This window comes from Coregonus clupeaformis, chromosome 9, assembly GCF_020615455.1.
Source record: "Coregonus clupeaformis isolate EN_2021a chromosome 9, ASM2061545v1, whole genome shotgun sequence".
Taxonomy (NCBI): domain Eukaryota; kingdom Metazoa; phylum Chordata; class Actinopteri; order Salmoniformes; family Salmonidae; genus Coregonus; species Coregonus clupeaformis.
Window position 1 is genome coordinate 43,164,564 of NC_059200.1, and position 14,579 is coordinate 43,179,142.

The 14,579-nt window shown below is 42.7% G+C and overlaps 1 protein-coding gene across 2 annotated transcripts in view; it reads left to right on the forward strand.

Annotated features, from left to right (window-relative positions):
* Nucleotides 1-14,579, forward strand: part of LOC121573831 (protein FAM222A-like) — a 36,231-nt gene that overhangs the window by 3,706 nt on the left and 17,946 nt on the right. The gene's annotated exons all lie outside the window — the stretch shown is intronic.

Sequence of the window (14,579 nt, forward strand, 5' to 3'; positions counted from 1 at the left end):
TTCTCACATCAGCACTTTATCTCCAGACCCTTGATCCATGATGCTGGCCTGTTCCCCTCTGCTCTCCATGAAAGTCTCCATCAGGGAACCCCTCATAATCAGAATGCAACTCGAGTGAGATTAAAATAGCATACAAGGAGTTTTACTATGACTTTGGTAGTGCATGGCTGGACGAACCAGGTCTCGGGCCCTGGGAAGGAACATTTGAAAGGCATTGGAGAGATTTAGCAGTTTTCATGCAAATTTCCTTTAATTCTACACATTTTATCATGTGGCAGAGATTTGTTGTTGTTGCAGCTTTAACGCTAATATCCTGCAATTAAAAAAAAATCAGTAATAATAATATTAATAATAATTAAAAAATACTTGAGGCAGAAAGAAAACAGTTTTGAAGTTTAAATTACAGTGCATTTATATTAAAAATAAATAAATGGTGCAGTACTGTAGATACCAATATCCCGGTGAGCCTCCCAGAACATAAATTCATTAATTAATAATATAACATTTTATTGTATTACACACTCAACTTATTCCATGGATCCCTTGGCTGAAATGTGATTAATATTTTGTTGTTAGTAATGTTTATTAAAAAAAATCCATGTGAAAAATAGATACTGAACAAAAATATAAACGCAACATGCAACAATTTCAAAGATTTTACTGAATTACAGTTCAGTTCATATAAGGAAATCAGTCAATTGAAATAAATTCATTAGGCCCTAATCTATGGATTTCACATGACTGGGAATACAGATATGCATCTGTTGGTCACAGATACCTAAAAAAAAAAAAATTGGGGCGTGGATCAGAAAACCAATCAGTATCTGGTGTGTACACCATTTGCCTCATGCAGCACGACACATCTCCTTCGCATAGAGTTGATCAGGCTGTTGATTGTGGCCTGTGGAATGTTGTCCCACTCCTCTTCAATGGTTGTGCGAAGTTGCTGGATATTGGCGGGAACTGGAACACGCTTTCGTACACGTCGATCCAGAGCATCCCAAACATGTCTGAGTATGCAGGCCATGGAAGAACTGGAACATTTTCAGCTTCCAGGAATTGTGTACAGATCCTTGCAACATGGGGCCGTGCATTATCATGCTGAAACATGAGGTGATGGCAGTGGATGAATGGCACGACAATGGGCCTCAGGAGCTCGTCATGGTATCTCTGTGCATTCAAATTGCCATCGATTAAAATGCAATTGTGTTCATTGTTAGTAGCTTATGCCTGCCCATACCATAACCCCACCGCCACCATTGGGCACTCTGTTCACAATGTTGACATCAGCAAACCACTCACCCACATGACGCTATACACGTGGCCTGCGGTTGTGAGGCCAGTTGGACATACTGCCATATTATCTAAAACGACGTTGGAGGTGGCTTATGGTAGAGAAATGAACATTAAATTCTCTGGCAACAGCTCTGGTGGACATTCCTGCAGACTGCATCCCAATTGCACGCTCCCTCAACTTGAGACATCTGTGGCATTGTGTTGTGTGACAAAACTGCACATTTTAGTGGCCTTTTATTGGGGGGTTCCTAATGTTTGGTGTGTGTGTTGAGCTCTACTAGGTTTCAAGCCAATGAGGTGTGTGTAGATTTAGCCTGGAGTTATATGAATATCTTATCTAGCTACTATTAATTCACCAAGAGATTTGGAAATTACAGTGTGTACAGTAGGTGATATGCACACCTTAATGTCTTCATCACTGCTGGGCTAAAAATAGTGATAATTAGAAAATAAATAGACAATTATTCTACACCACCACAGGTAGGGCTACACGTGTGTGTGTGTGTGTGTGTGTGTGTATCTATCAGTCTATCTACAGTGCCATCAAAGTGTTCAGACCCCTTGACATTTTCCACATTTTGTTATGTTACAGCCTTATTCTAAAATGGATTAAAAATAATAATAATCCACAGCAATCTACACACAATACCCCATAATGACAAAGCGAAAACAGGTTTTTCAAAATGTTTGCACATTTATTAAAAATAAAAAACAGATACCTTCTTTACATAAGTATTCAGACCCTTTGCTATGAGACTCGAAATTGAACTCCTGTGCAGACTGTTTCCATTGATCATCCTTGATGTTTCTACAACTTGATTGGAGTCCACCTGTGGTATATTTAATTGATTGGACATGATTTGGAAAGGCACACTATATAAGGTCCCACAGTTGACAGTGCATGTCAGAGCAAAAACCAAGCCATGAGGTCGAAGGAATTGTCCATAGAGCTCCGAGACAGGATTGTGTCGGCACAGATCTGGGGAAGGGTACCAAAACATTTCTGCAGCATTGAAGGTCCCCAAGAACGCAGTGGCCTCCATCATTCTTAAATGGAAGAAGTTTGGAACCACCAAGACTCTTCCTAGAGCTGGCCGCTCGGCCAAACTGAGCAATCAGGGGAGAAGGGCCTTGGTCAGGGAGGTGACCAAGAACCCGATGGTCACTCTGACAGAGCTCTAGAGTTCCTCTGTGGAGATGGGAGAATCTTCCAGAAGGACAACCATCTCTGCAGCACTCCACCAATCAGGCCTTTATGCTAGAGTGGCCAGACGGAAGCCACTCCTCAGTAAAAGGCACATGACAGCCCGCTTGGAGTTTGCCAAAAGGCACCTGTAGACTCTCAGACTATGAGAAACAAGATTCTCTGGTTTGATGAAACCAAGATTAAACTCTTTGGTCTGAATACCAAGCATCACGTCTGGAGGAAACCTGGCACCATCCCTACGGTGAACAATGGTGGTGGCAGCATCATGCTGTGGGGGTGTTTTTCAGCGGCAGGGACTGGGAGACTTGTTAGGATCGAGGCAAAGATGAACAGAGCAAAGTACAGAGATCCTTTATGAAAACCTGCTCCAGAGTGCTCAGGACCTCAGACTGGGGCGAAGGTTCACCTTCCAACAGGACAACGACCTTAAGAACACAGCCAAGACAACGCAGGAGTGGCTTCGGGACAAGTCTCTGAACATCCTTGAGTGGCCCAGCTAGAGCCTGGACTTGAACCCGATCGAACATCTCTGGAGAGACCTGAAAATAGCTGTGCAGCAACGCTCTCCATCCAACCTGACAGAGCTTGAGAGGATCTGCAGAGATGAATGGGAGAAACTCCTCAAATACAGGTGTGCCAAGCGTGTAGTGTCATACTCAAGAAGACTCGAGGCTGTAATTGCTGCCAAAGGTGCTTCAACAAAGTACTGAGTAAAGGGTCTGAATACTTATGTAAATGTGATATTTCTGTTTTTTATTTTTAATAAATTAGCGAACATTTCTAAAAACCTGTTTTTGCTTTGTCATTGAGTGTAGATTGATGAGGAGGGGGGGAACCAATTTTATCATTTTTAGAATAAGGCTGTAACCTAACAAAATGTGGAGAAATTCAAAAGGCACTGTATATATCTATATCTGTCCCGTAGTTCCTCTGCAGGAGGCTATATTGCCTACCGTGTTCCGCAGGCCCACTCACTCTCAAGTGCCGGTGAAATGTAAGATATCATTTATATGTTCAACCAGTCTTTCCCTTTATGCAGTCCTTTGTGCTTTCTATTCAATACACAGCTAGGCAAACCAAGATGGTTTGTTTAACTTACTTGGATTTTATTTTTACTGAACAATATGTACTGGATTTTATTTTTACTGAACAATATGTACTGGATTTTTGCCCTGTTGCCTCTTTTTGTGAGACAGATACAGAGTCAATGGAGGTGGTAAAGTGACCTCGGAGAGTGCCTGGACGGCCAATCACCCTGCTCTGCTTACAGGGATAATGTCAATGGCTTGGTTGCTAAGCAATTCTTCCCGTGCATCCATATTAATCACCTTTTATCTCCTAAGGATGTAGTGTTTAATTATGGGCTTGCTGCCATCTTTTGAAATCTGCTTAATTGGTCTTTTTTATTTTTATATGATGAAGGGGCGGAGAGACTGGGGGTTAGAGTAGGGCCGGGACGATACCAGTATCACAGTATTTTATAAATGGCAAAAATGATAACACGAAGCAGACTTAATTATTTGGTCCTTTAACAACCTTCTGTATGTAAAATATTGTCTGCTATAGCTTGGAAAATAAATAAATGTGAATCGGGATGACACATTTTTGTTTCCAACATTAGTGCTGTTTTTTTAAAGAAGTTAAATCCGCTTTTGTTTCATTGCCACTATACTAATGAGCATTGCGATACTGGTATTGTCCCGGCCCTAGCTTAGAGGATCGGGCCATTGGGGAGGGGGAATTATGGGGGTCGTCGTGGCTCTTTTTGCCATTTCTAACAGCCGGTTATTTTGTGTACGTTATGGTGCTCAAAAATCAAATAGAATACACATGCTGCCTGATTGCACTCAGAGTAATGTTATCTGCCCTTTACTGGGAAGGCAGCAGGCAGAGGTCATTTTGGATTAGTCCAGGGACCAAAGTCTTTCTCCCAGAACAGTTTGGTTTTTCCATGCCGCTCTGTGAGGACCGGAGCTTATCATTAAGCATGAAAAAGGAGTTCTCTCCCGTATGAGTACCCTGCGGGGAGCATTTTGCCAATCTTTTCTCATGACTTCTCTTTTATTAACATATTTTTAATGACTTGAAGGAATCAGTGACCCATAACCGCATAATGAACAGCCTTGCCTACTCTGACGGGAAAGGAGGGGAGGGCTTGGTGGGTGGGTTGGCAGTGAAAGGCACTGTAGCCAAAGCTATACTGTAGGAACATTTGTCCTTTTGTGGAGAAAATCTTACCAGGCAGGCATAACATCCACTTTGTCTCTGGAGGGTAAGCAAGCAAAACAAAGCCTAGTTTAAAGGATTTGTTTTTGACCAGATTGAGAGCATAAACTCCAACGTACTTGTAGAGCCCAGTAACAAATTATTGGTTGAGATAGGTCTAACTTTTTACTTTTGACAAGTCTGCCATGTCTGTGGTATAGTCTAGTCTGGTTCTGTAGGTTTCTTCACCCACCATGCTAATCTTTAAAGTGAGACAGAAGAAACATCTGTCACTGTGTTTTGACTAGAAACTTTTCCATCTCTTCCCTGTATGCTGCTAACTGATTAAAGACAGATGGGCCTTTAGATTATTGCCTGCGTTGATCTGTCTGGGTTTCCACTCCCAGCAGGTGAGACTGGCAGTCGGTGGGCGGATCATAGACGCAAAGCATCTGTAGATCAAATCAGATAGTTATTGCTCTTAGGTTGTTTGTGTGTGTGTGTGTTCACCCTAGCTAGCTTTTCAACAGTGCTCAGTAGGCTACAGTGACTTGGGATTTACTTTGTTTGTCAAAGCCTCTTCTGTCAGAAAGCTTGAGCACCTGCAGCATAATATTAATGTATTTGTAAGGCATGGACCATTTCTCAAGTTGATTCATATTGTAAACACATATGTTGTGGCTGTAGTTGTTGGGCTATGATCTGATAGCCTAAGGGGGTGTTTTTGATTAGATCCAGGCATCTTCTCAGTTCGCAGTCCTCTCTCTGTCTTCCCATTTGTCAGCCCACCCACACCCATTAAAACCTGTCAGAAATTGTCCAAGGTGAAGGAGCAGGCTTTATGGGAAGCACAAATCCTCAGATTGAATACAGAGGAACAGCAACACAACTAAGATATTAATGGTAAGAGGAAAATAAAAAATAAGTAGCTGTAATTGGAAATCCATTTTGTTTCCCAACAATGTCAACATGAAGGATATGGGTGGAGGAACAGGTGTTTGAAAAAAAAAAAAACTTAAACTTAAAACCATCCAATTCAAACCCAGCATATGTGGTAGTCCACAATGAATAAAATAGTATGTTTTTTTTATATTATGATGACATTGACATGCAGTGCACACAGCGGGCATATTGTCGTAAAGAGTATTGTTCGCTAAATGATTTTCTCTGAGGCAGCCAATACAAAGCCCAAGTGATGTGCGACAGGAAGCCCAGGATGGGGCATTTTAATGGGGAATATCTGTATGACAACGCAGAGATTTGTCTGTGCACTGTGCCTCACTAACTGCATTAGGCCTACAGTTGAAGTCGGAAGTTTACAAACACTTAGGTTGGAGTCATTAAAACTCGTTTTTCAACCACTCCACAAATTTCTTGTTAACAAACTATAGTTTTGGCAAGTCGGTTAGGACATCTACTTTGTGCATGACACAAGTAATTTGTCCAACAATTGTTTACAGACAGATTATTTCACTTCTAATTCACTGTATCACAATTCCAGTGGGGTCAGAAGTTTACTTACACTAAGTTGACTGTGCCTTTAAACAGCTTGGAAAATTCCAGAAAATGATGTCATGGCTTTAGAAGCTTCTGATAGGCTATTTGACATCATTTGAGTCAATTGGAGGTGTACCTATGGATATATTTCAAAGCCTACCTTCAAACTCAGTGCCTCTTTGCTTGACATTATGGGAAAATCAAAAGAAATCAGCCAAGACCTCAGAAAAAAATTGTAGACCTCCACAAGTCTGGTTCATCCTTGGGAGCAATTTCCAAACCCCTGAAGGTACCACGTTCATCTGTACAAACAATAGTACGCAACTGTAAACACCATGGGACCACGCAGCCGTGATACCGCTCAGGAAGGAGGCGCGCTCTGTCTCCTAGAGATGAACGTACTTTGGTGTGAAAAGTGCAAATCAATCCAAGAACAACAGCAAAGGACCTTGTGAAGATGCTGGAGGAAACAGGGACAAAAGTATCTACAGTGGGGAAAACAAGTATTTGATACACTGCCGATTTTGCAGGTTTTCCTACTTACAAAGCATGTAGAGGTCTGTAATATTTATCATAAGTACACTTCAACTGTGAGAGAATTAATTTGCATTTTATTGCATGACATAAGTATTTGATCAGTAAGAATTCCGGCTCTCACAGACCTGTTAGTTTTTCTTTAAGAAGCACTCCTGTTCTCCACTCATTACCTGTATTAACTGCACCTGTTTGAACTCATTACCTGTATAAAAGACACCTGTCCACACACTCAATCAAACAGACTCCAACCTCTCCACAATGGCCAAGACCAGAGAGCTGTGTAAGGACATCAGGGATAAGATTGTAGACCTGCACAAGGCCGGGATGGGCTACAGGACAATAGGCAAGCAGCTTGGTGAGAAGGCAACAACTGTTGGCGCAATTATTAGAAAATAGAAGAAGTTCAAGATGACGGTCAATCACCCTCGGTCTGGGGCTCCATGCAAGATCTCACCTCGTGGGGCATCAATGATCATGAGGAAGGTGAGGGATCAGCCCAGAACTACACGACAGGACCTGGTCAATGACCTGAAGAGAGCTGGGACCACAGTCTCAAAGAAAACCATTAGTAACACACTACGCCGTCATGGATTAAAATCCTGCAGCGCATGCAAGGTCCCCCTGCTCAAGCCAGCGCATGTCCGGGCCCGTCTGAAGTTTGCCAATGACCATCTGGATGATCCAGAGGAGGAATGGGAGAAGGTCATGTGGTCTGATGAGACAAAAATATAGCTTTTTGGTCTAAACTCCACTCGCCGTGTTTGGAGGAAGAAGGATGAGTACAACCCCAAGAACACCATCCCAACCGTGAAGCATGGCGGTGGAAACATCATTCTTTGGGGATGCTTTTCTGCAAAGGGGACAGGATGACTGCACCGTATTGAGGGGAGGATGGATGGGGCCATGTATAGCGAGCCAACAACCTCCTTCCCTCAGTAAGAGCATTGAAGATGGGTCGTGGCTGGGTCTTCCAGCATGACAACGACCTGAAACACACAGCCAGAGCAACTAAGGAGTGGCTCCGTAAGAAGCATCTCAAGGTCCTGGAGTGGCCTAGCCAGTCTCCAGACCTGAACCCAATAGAAAATCTTTGGAGGGAGCTAATAGTCCGTATTGCCCAGCGACAGCCCCGAAACCTGAAGGATCTGGAGAACGTCTGTATGGAGGAGTGGGCCAAAATCCCTGCTGCAGTGTGTGCAAACCTGGTCAAGACCTACAGGAAATGTATGATCTCTGTAATTGCAAACAAAGGTTTCTGTATCAAATATTAAGTTCTGCTTTTCTGATATATCAAATACTTATGTCATACAATAAAATGCAAATTCATTACTTAAAAATCATACAATGTGATTTTCTGGATTTTTGTTTTAGATTCCGTCTCTCACAGTTGAAGTGTACCTATGATAAAAAATTACACCTTTGTAAGTAGGAAAACCTGCAAAATCGGCAGTGTATCAAATACTTGTTCTCCCCACTGTATATCCACAGTAAAACGAGTCCTATATCGACATAACCTGAAAGGCCGCTCAGCAAGGAAGAAGCCACTGTTCCAAAACCACCATAAAAAAGCCAGACTACGGTTTGCAACTGCACATGGGGACAAAGATCATACTTTTTGGAGAAATGTCCTCTGGTTTGATGAAACAAAAATAGAACTGTTTGGCCATAATGACCATTGTTATGTTTGGAGGAAAAAGGGGGTAGCTTGCAAGCCGAAGAACACCATCCCAACCGTGAAGCACGGGGGTGGCAGCATCATGCTGTGGGGGTGCTTTGCTGCAGGAGGGACTGGTGCACTTCACTAAATAGATGGCATCATGAGGAAGGAAAATTATGTGGGTATATTGAAGCAACATCTCAAGACATCATTCAGGAAGTTAAAGCTTGGTCGCAAATGGGTCTTCCAAATGGACAATGACCCCAAGCATACTTCCAAAGTTGTGGCAAAATGGCTTAAGGACAACAAAGTCAAGGTATTGGAGTGGCCATCACAAAGCCCTGCCCTCAATCATATAGAAAATGTGTGGGCAGAACTGAAAAAGCGTGCGAGCAAGGAGGCTACAAACCTGACTCAGTTACACCAGCTCTGTCAGGAGGAATGTGCCTAAATTCACCCAACTTATTGTGGGAAGCTTGTGGAAGGCTACCTGAAACGTTTGACCCAAGTTAAACAATTTAAAGGCAATGCTATAAAATACTAATTTGAGTGTATGTAAACTTCTGACCCACTGGGAATGTGATGAAAAAAATAAAAGCTGAAATAAATCATTCTCTCTCCTATTATTCTGACATTTCACATTCTTCAAATAAAGTGGTGATCCTAACTGACCTAAGACAGGGATTTTTTACTAGGATTAAATGTCAGGAATTGTGAAAAACTGAGTTTAAATGTATTTGGCTAAGGTGTATGTAAACTTCCAACTTCAACTGTATAGACGGTGGCTTGCGAAAGTATTCAGCCCCCTTGGCATTTTTCCTAGTTTGTTGCCTTACAACCTGGAATTAAAATTGGGTTTGTATCAATGTATTTACACAACATGCCTACCACTTTGAAGATGCAAAATATGTTTTATTGTGAAACAAACAAGAAATAAGACAAACAAAAACAGAACTTGAGAGTGCATAACTATTCACCCCCCCAAAGTCAATACTTTGTAGAACCACCTTTTGCAGCAATTACAGCTGCAAGTCTCTTGGGGTATGTCTCTATAAGCTTGGCACATCTAGCCACTGTGATTTTTGCCCATTCTCCAAGTCATACCACAGATTCTCAGGTCTGGGCTTTGACTAGGCCATTCTAAGACATTTTAAATGTTTCCCCTTAAACCACTCAAGTGTTGCTTTAGCAGTATGCTTTGGGTCATTGTCCTGCTGGAAGGTGAACCTCTGTCCCTGTCTCAAATCTCTGGAAGACTGAAACAGGTTTCCCTCAAGAATATCCCTGTATTTAGAGCCATCCATCATTCCTTCAATTCTGACCAGTTTCCCAGTCCCTGCCGATGGAAAAACATCCCCACAGCATGATGCTGCCACCACCATGCTTAACTGTGGGGATGTTGTTCTCGGGGTGATGAGAGGTGTTGGGTTTGCGCCAGACATAGCGTTTTCCTTGATGGCCAAAAAGCTCAATCTGACCAGAGTACCTTCTTCCATATGTTTGGGGAGTCTCCCACATGCCTTTTGGCGAACACCAAAAGTGTTTGCTTATTTTTTTCATTAAGCAATGGCTTTTTTCTGGCCACTCTTCTGTAAAGCCCAGCTCTGTGGAGTGTATGGCTTAAAGTGGTCCTATGGACAGATACTTCAATCTCCGCTGTGGAGCTTTGCAGCTCCTTCAGGGTTATCTTTGGTCTCTTTGTTGCTTCTCTGATTAATGCCCTCCTTGCCTGGTCCGTGAGTTTTTTTGGTGGGCGGCCCTCTCTTGGCAGGTTTGTTGTGGTGCCATATTCTTTCAATTTTTTAATAATTAATTTAATGGTGCTCCGTGGGATGTTCAAAGTTTCTGATATTTTTTTATAACCCAACCCTGATCTGTACATCTCCACAACTTTGTCCCTGACCTGTTTGGAGAGCTCCTTGGTCTTCATGGTGCCGCTTGCTTGGTGGTGCCCCTTGCTTAGTGGTGTTGCAGACTCTGGGGCCTTTCAGAACGTGTGTGTATATATTTTTATTTAACTAATTATTTGACCTCTGAAGGTAATTGGTTGCACCAGATCTTAGTTAGAGGCTTCATAGCAAAGGGGGTGAATACATATGCACTCACCACTTTTCCATTATTTATTTGTTAGAATATTTTGAAACAAGTTTCTTTTTTCATTTCACTTCACCAATTTGGACCATTTTGTATATGTCCATTACATGAAATCCAAAGAAAAATCTGTTTAAATTACAGGTTGTAATGCAACAAAATAGGAAAAACGCCAAGGGGGCTGAATACTTTTGCAAGGCACTATACTAGAAGTCAAGGTTTTCCAAAGGTAAGCCAACATGCCCGTGGGTTATCCACAGCCAGTGTGGGATGAGGATAAGATAAGGTGCTGTTTACTTTTTATGCTCCCTCGGCTATTGCCAGGCTCCATGCCCAAAGCAAGAGCAGTGGTTTTACCTTGGCACCTGTGAGCTGTGCAAGGACAGGGTTGAGTGAACCCAAGGCTCTGTACCAGATAACTATTAATGATGCCCTGACAGCACTGGATGTGTTCATGGGCTTTACGATTGGCCTACATGGGCTGTATGTTCAGGTTACCTACTTCCCCCAAGTTGACAATGTGTCTGTAGTCTAATATTTTTTCCCATTCTAGTAGAGAATTGTATTTTGGGTTGGAGATTGTATTTTTGGTTTTGCATATAGGCCTAGGTCTAAATACATTTTTAAATGAATATGAATACTCTACTGAGTCCAGGCTACTCATTCTCTCCTGCTCACAAATGTTTTATGGTTCTCTCAAAATGCATCTGCCAGCAGTCTCTCGAGGGATATTCCTATATCGACCCATTGTATTTATTTTCCATAAATTTTAGAGCAAGTGCATCCATTGTATAGAAATAACAATGCCAAACCCTGCTTAACACTGTTGTAATACCTTTTGTACAGGAGGTAATCTCAATGAAAATGAGGCTCATTGTTGTCGGCCTCAGGCCTGCTGTGTAGAGCAGAGCTGCCCTGGGTTGTTTGCATGTCCTGCAGTTCAACCTCGTGTTTTCTTTTTGTATTTCTTTAAAAAAAAAAAAAACGCATAAGAGAAATCTGGGTCTCTCATACCGTGCTCTGATTCCAATTATGCAAACTTTAAACAGGATGGCTCTTATTGGAGTAATAAATTCCATACAAAATGCATGAGGAGGTGCAGAGATGAAACCGGCAGCTGCAGTAGCTGTCTGCCTGTCTGTTTTAGACTCTGACTAGACTCTGCTTGCCCTGTCTCCTTGGCTCCATCGCTCAGACAGGACCCTGCGTCCATTTAGAGGAGGCCTTTGAGATTCTGCGTGTGATGGCTAGATGAGATGGAGACAGGTCAGCCATGCCGATAGCCCTGTTCTATGGAGAACGCCTACATTCAAGTCTTCCTACTGTTTGAGAAGTGGATAGTCTTTAGGTTTGACTGCAAGCTGTCAGTTGGCATTGAAGGTCATTGATGGAAATTTTCTTTTGGTCTCGCTTTTGGCATGAATTATTCACAAAACCTACATTTTCAATGCTTTTAAAGCAGTCATTTGATACCCATTTTACTGTCCTCCCCATACAGAACCTGTGGTTTTGCAGGTCTTTGTGACCGCATCACTAATGTTGAGTCTTATCCAATGTTACAGAACACTAGTAACACCGTCGACGCAGGGTGCATTCATTTCAGGCTGTGAAGAGCCTGTGGGTGGCTGGCCGCTCTTTGAAAGGTTATAGCTCTGTTATTCACAGAGTGATGACTCTGTAAGGAGGCCACACACAGTCTATATACTTAAAACATGTCAAGCAAAGTTAAAGTACCCTTCGCCTAATTGTTGTTCTGTAAATCAACCTTACTGTATGAAGTTTGTTCTGTTCCTCCTGTGTCGGTGTTAGCTTTTTGGCCTGCCAGGGATTTCACAGTGGGTAGGGAAGGAAGGACATTAGCATACTAATCCAACTAGAGAATGAAAAGGGCGCTCAGCTTAAACCTTTTTTCATTATCATCTAATTATTAACTGATGATTCTGAGAACTGCAAAGACAAGCCAAGAGGATTGGGGAGGAAGGTTTGGAGGGGTTGGGGGGTATGCGAAGCGAGTGTGTCTTTTGTCTGTGCGTCTTTGTATTTATTGAAAGGAAGGGTCTCAGGGCAATGTTACTCTGCTCCAGTCAAGGCCCTGGAGGCCGCTCAGAGAGGAGCGGAGAGACTGGAAGGTCAGGCAGAGCACAGCCTCATCTGTGTGTGCTATAAAGCTACTATCTGGCCAGAAGGATGGCCTTTCTCATTTTCAGCCTGAAAAAAACGATTCAGTAAATGGAAGGCAAACTTTCTAGATGAGATATCAGGTTGATGTGCCGTATCAATTGCTCTCTCAAGGGTCGCCTACTCTTTTTGAAGGATAGACTACATGTCCCTGGGGGATGCCATCTGGATCCAGTAAGAATTTAAGAGGATCATGTCAGACTTCTGTCCATTTAAACCATAACAGCCATCATCATCTAGCTCCCCCATCACTGCCCTTCTCGCTCCCAAATGACCTTGTTATCTTCCCACACACAATCCCGTTCGTCAAGAGCCCAGGGAAAAGACAATAGTTTGTACAATTAGACATTTTATTTTCCAATGCCATTCCCCCAGGCCCCCTAAAAATGGTGCGCTCAGACCATCATTGATGGAGCGGACAATTAGTCTGCCAAAACATCCTTATCAGGGAAACCTTGGGAAACAAAAGATGGAGTGCAGAGCCAGAGGTCCTTATCTCTGTGGCAGACCCTCAGTGGACCGCATCACACCTGATAACACCTCTTATCGGAGCCACTGATGTCACCCCAAAGTGGCAAGGATTTACCGTCCTTGCCACTCAAACTTTGTCTCCTTTTCTCATTATCCATCGCCGTGGAGACCTTGTCGACTAGAGCATAGGGAGCACAAAGCTCCCAGGTAATTGGTTGGGAGAAGAAGAGGAGGATCTATGGGATTTAAGTGAGGTTTAAGTCATCAGGAGCTGGGGTACATATTAGCTGGTGTTAAACTGCATGGTTAATTTGAGGAAAAACTGGTCAGCAGTTGTTTGTTGGAGGCCTTTTGAATGTCAGCAATGCTATAATAATAAGTAAGCAGTATGGCTTAGCAGGTGGGGAATTTGATATATGACCATGACGTTTCTGCTTCAAATACCTATTGGGTCACAGCTGTAATAAGGTTGGAGTAGAGCTGTGTTGATGAATGTATCATAGCTCCTCCTCCTGTTGTTATCTTGCTGACAGCTGTTTGACTGGATGATTAACACCAAGATATCTTGGGTTTAAACAATGCCTTAAATTGTAAGATGTGCTGCATGTGTTTGCAATGAAACATTGAATTTGTCATGTATTAACTTGGTCAGCTAAACTTAGGAGAAACTTTATCACCGAGAGAGTAAGAGACTGAGAAAATGTCTGTCAGGCAATAGAATGAGCCCTTTAGCTCAGATACTGTCAACAGAACTGGTGCGCTCTGTCCTTTTTAGAGGCAGTCTAATGGAGAATGCAAAAGCACTTTTACTCGAAGGTCTCACAAAACCTCTTTATTTTACTTTTAGATTTTGATGGGATGAAAGAAACTTTGTCAGTTATGCGTGACCATTTCCTTTTCTCGCTTCGTTTTTTCCACTTTAAGAATTTCATTTTTCTGCTTAAAGAAAGCGTTGGCCTCTGTGAATGATAATGCTTTTCTTGATGCATTTTTATCCAGGAGCAAATTGGGGGAGTAGCCTAATGGAAGGTATTCTGATACTCGTCTCTTATTTTCCGCCGGTAAAGCAGTGGAGGCATTTCCCCGGAGATTCCTTTTCTCTCGCTCTGTGCCTTTTCTCCTCAGCCCTTCTTTGACAAATGCGTGGTAATGGAAGGGTTGTTGTGAAATTGGTATTCTTTTCAAAATGGAGTCCGACCATCGAGAGAGGCTTTTAGCTTTTCAGCTTTGTGTGATCACATGAGAGGCTGTGCTGGGTGGTTTTGAAGTGAGGCTGTCAAAGTGTGAGAGAAGAGGCAGACTCGGGAGGAGGAGAGGGTTGTGAGGTGGGGTGGATCTCTTCAGGCACCTGACTAGAATGAAACCCACTTTGTTCCTCCCTTTTTGAGGTGGAGGTAATCCTGTTTCTGCAGCCAGTCACTGAGCGCTCGCTCCTGTATC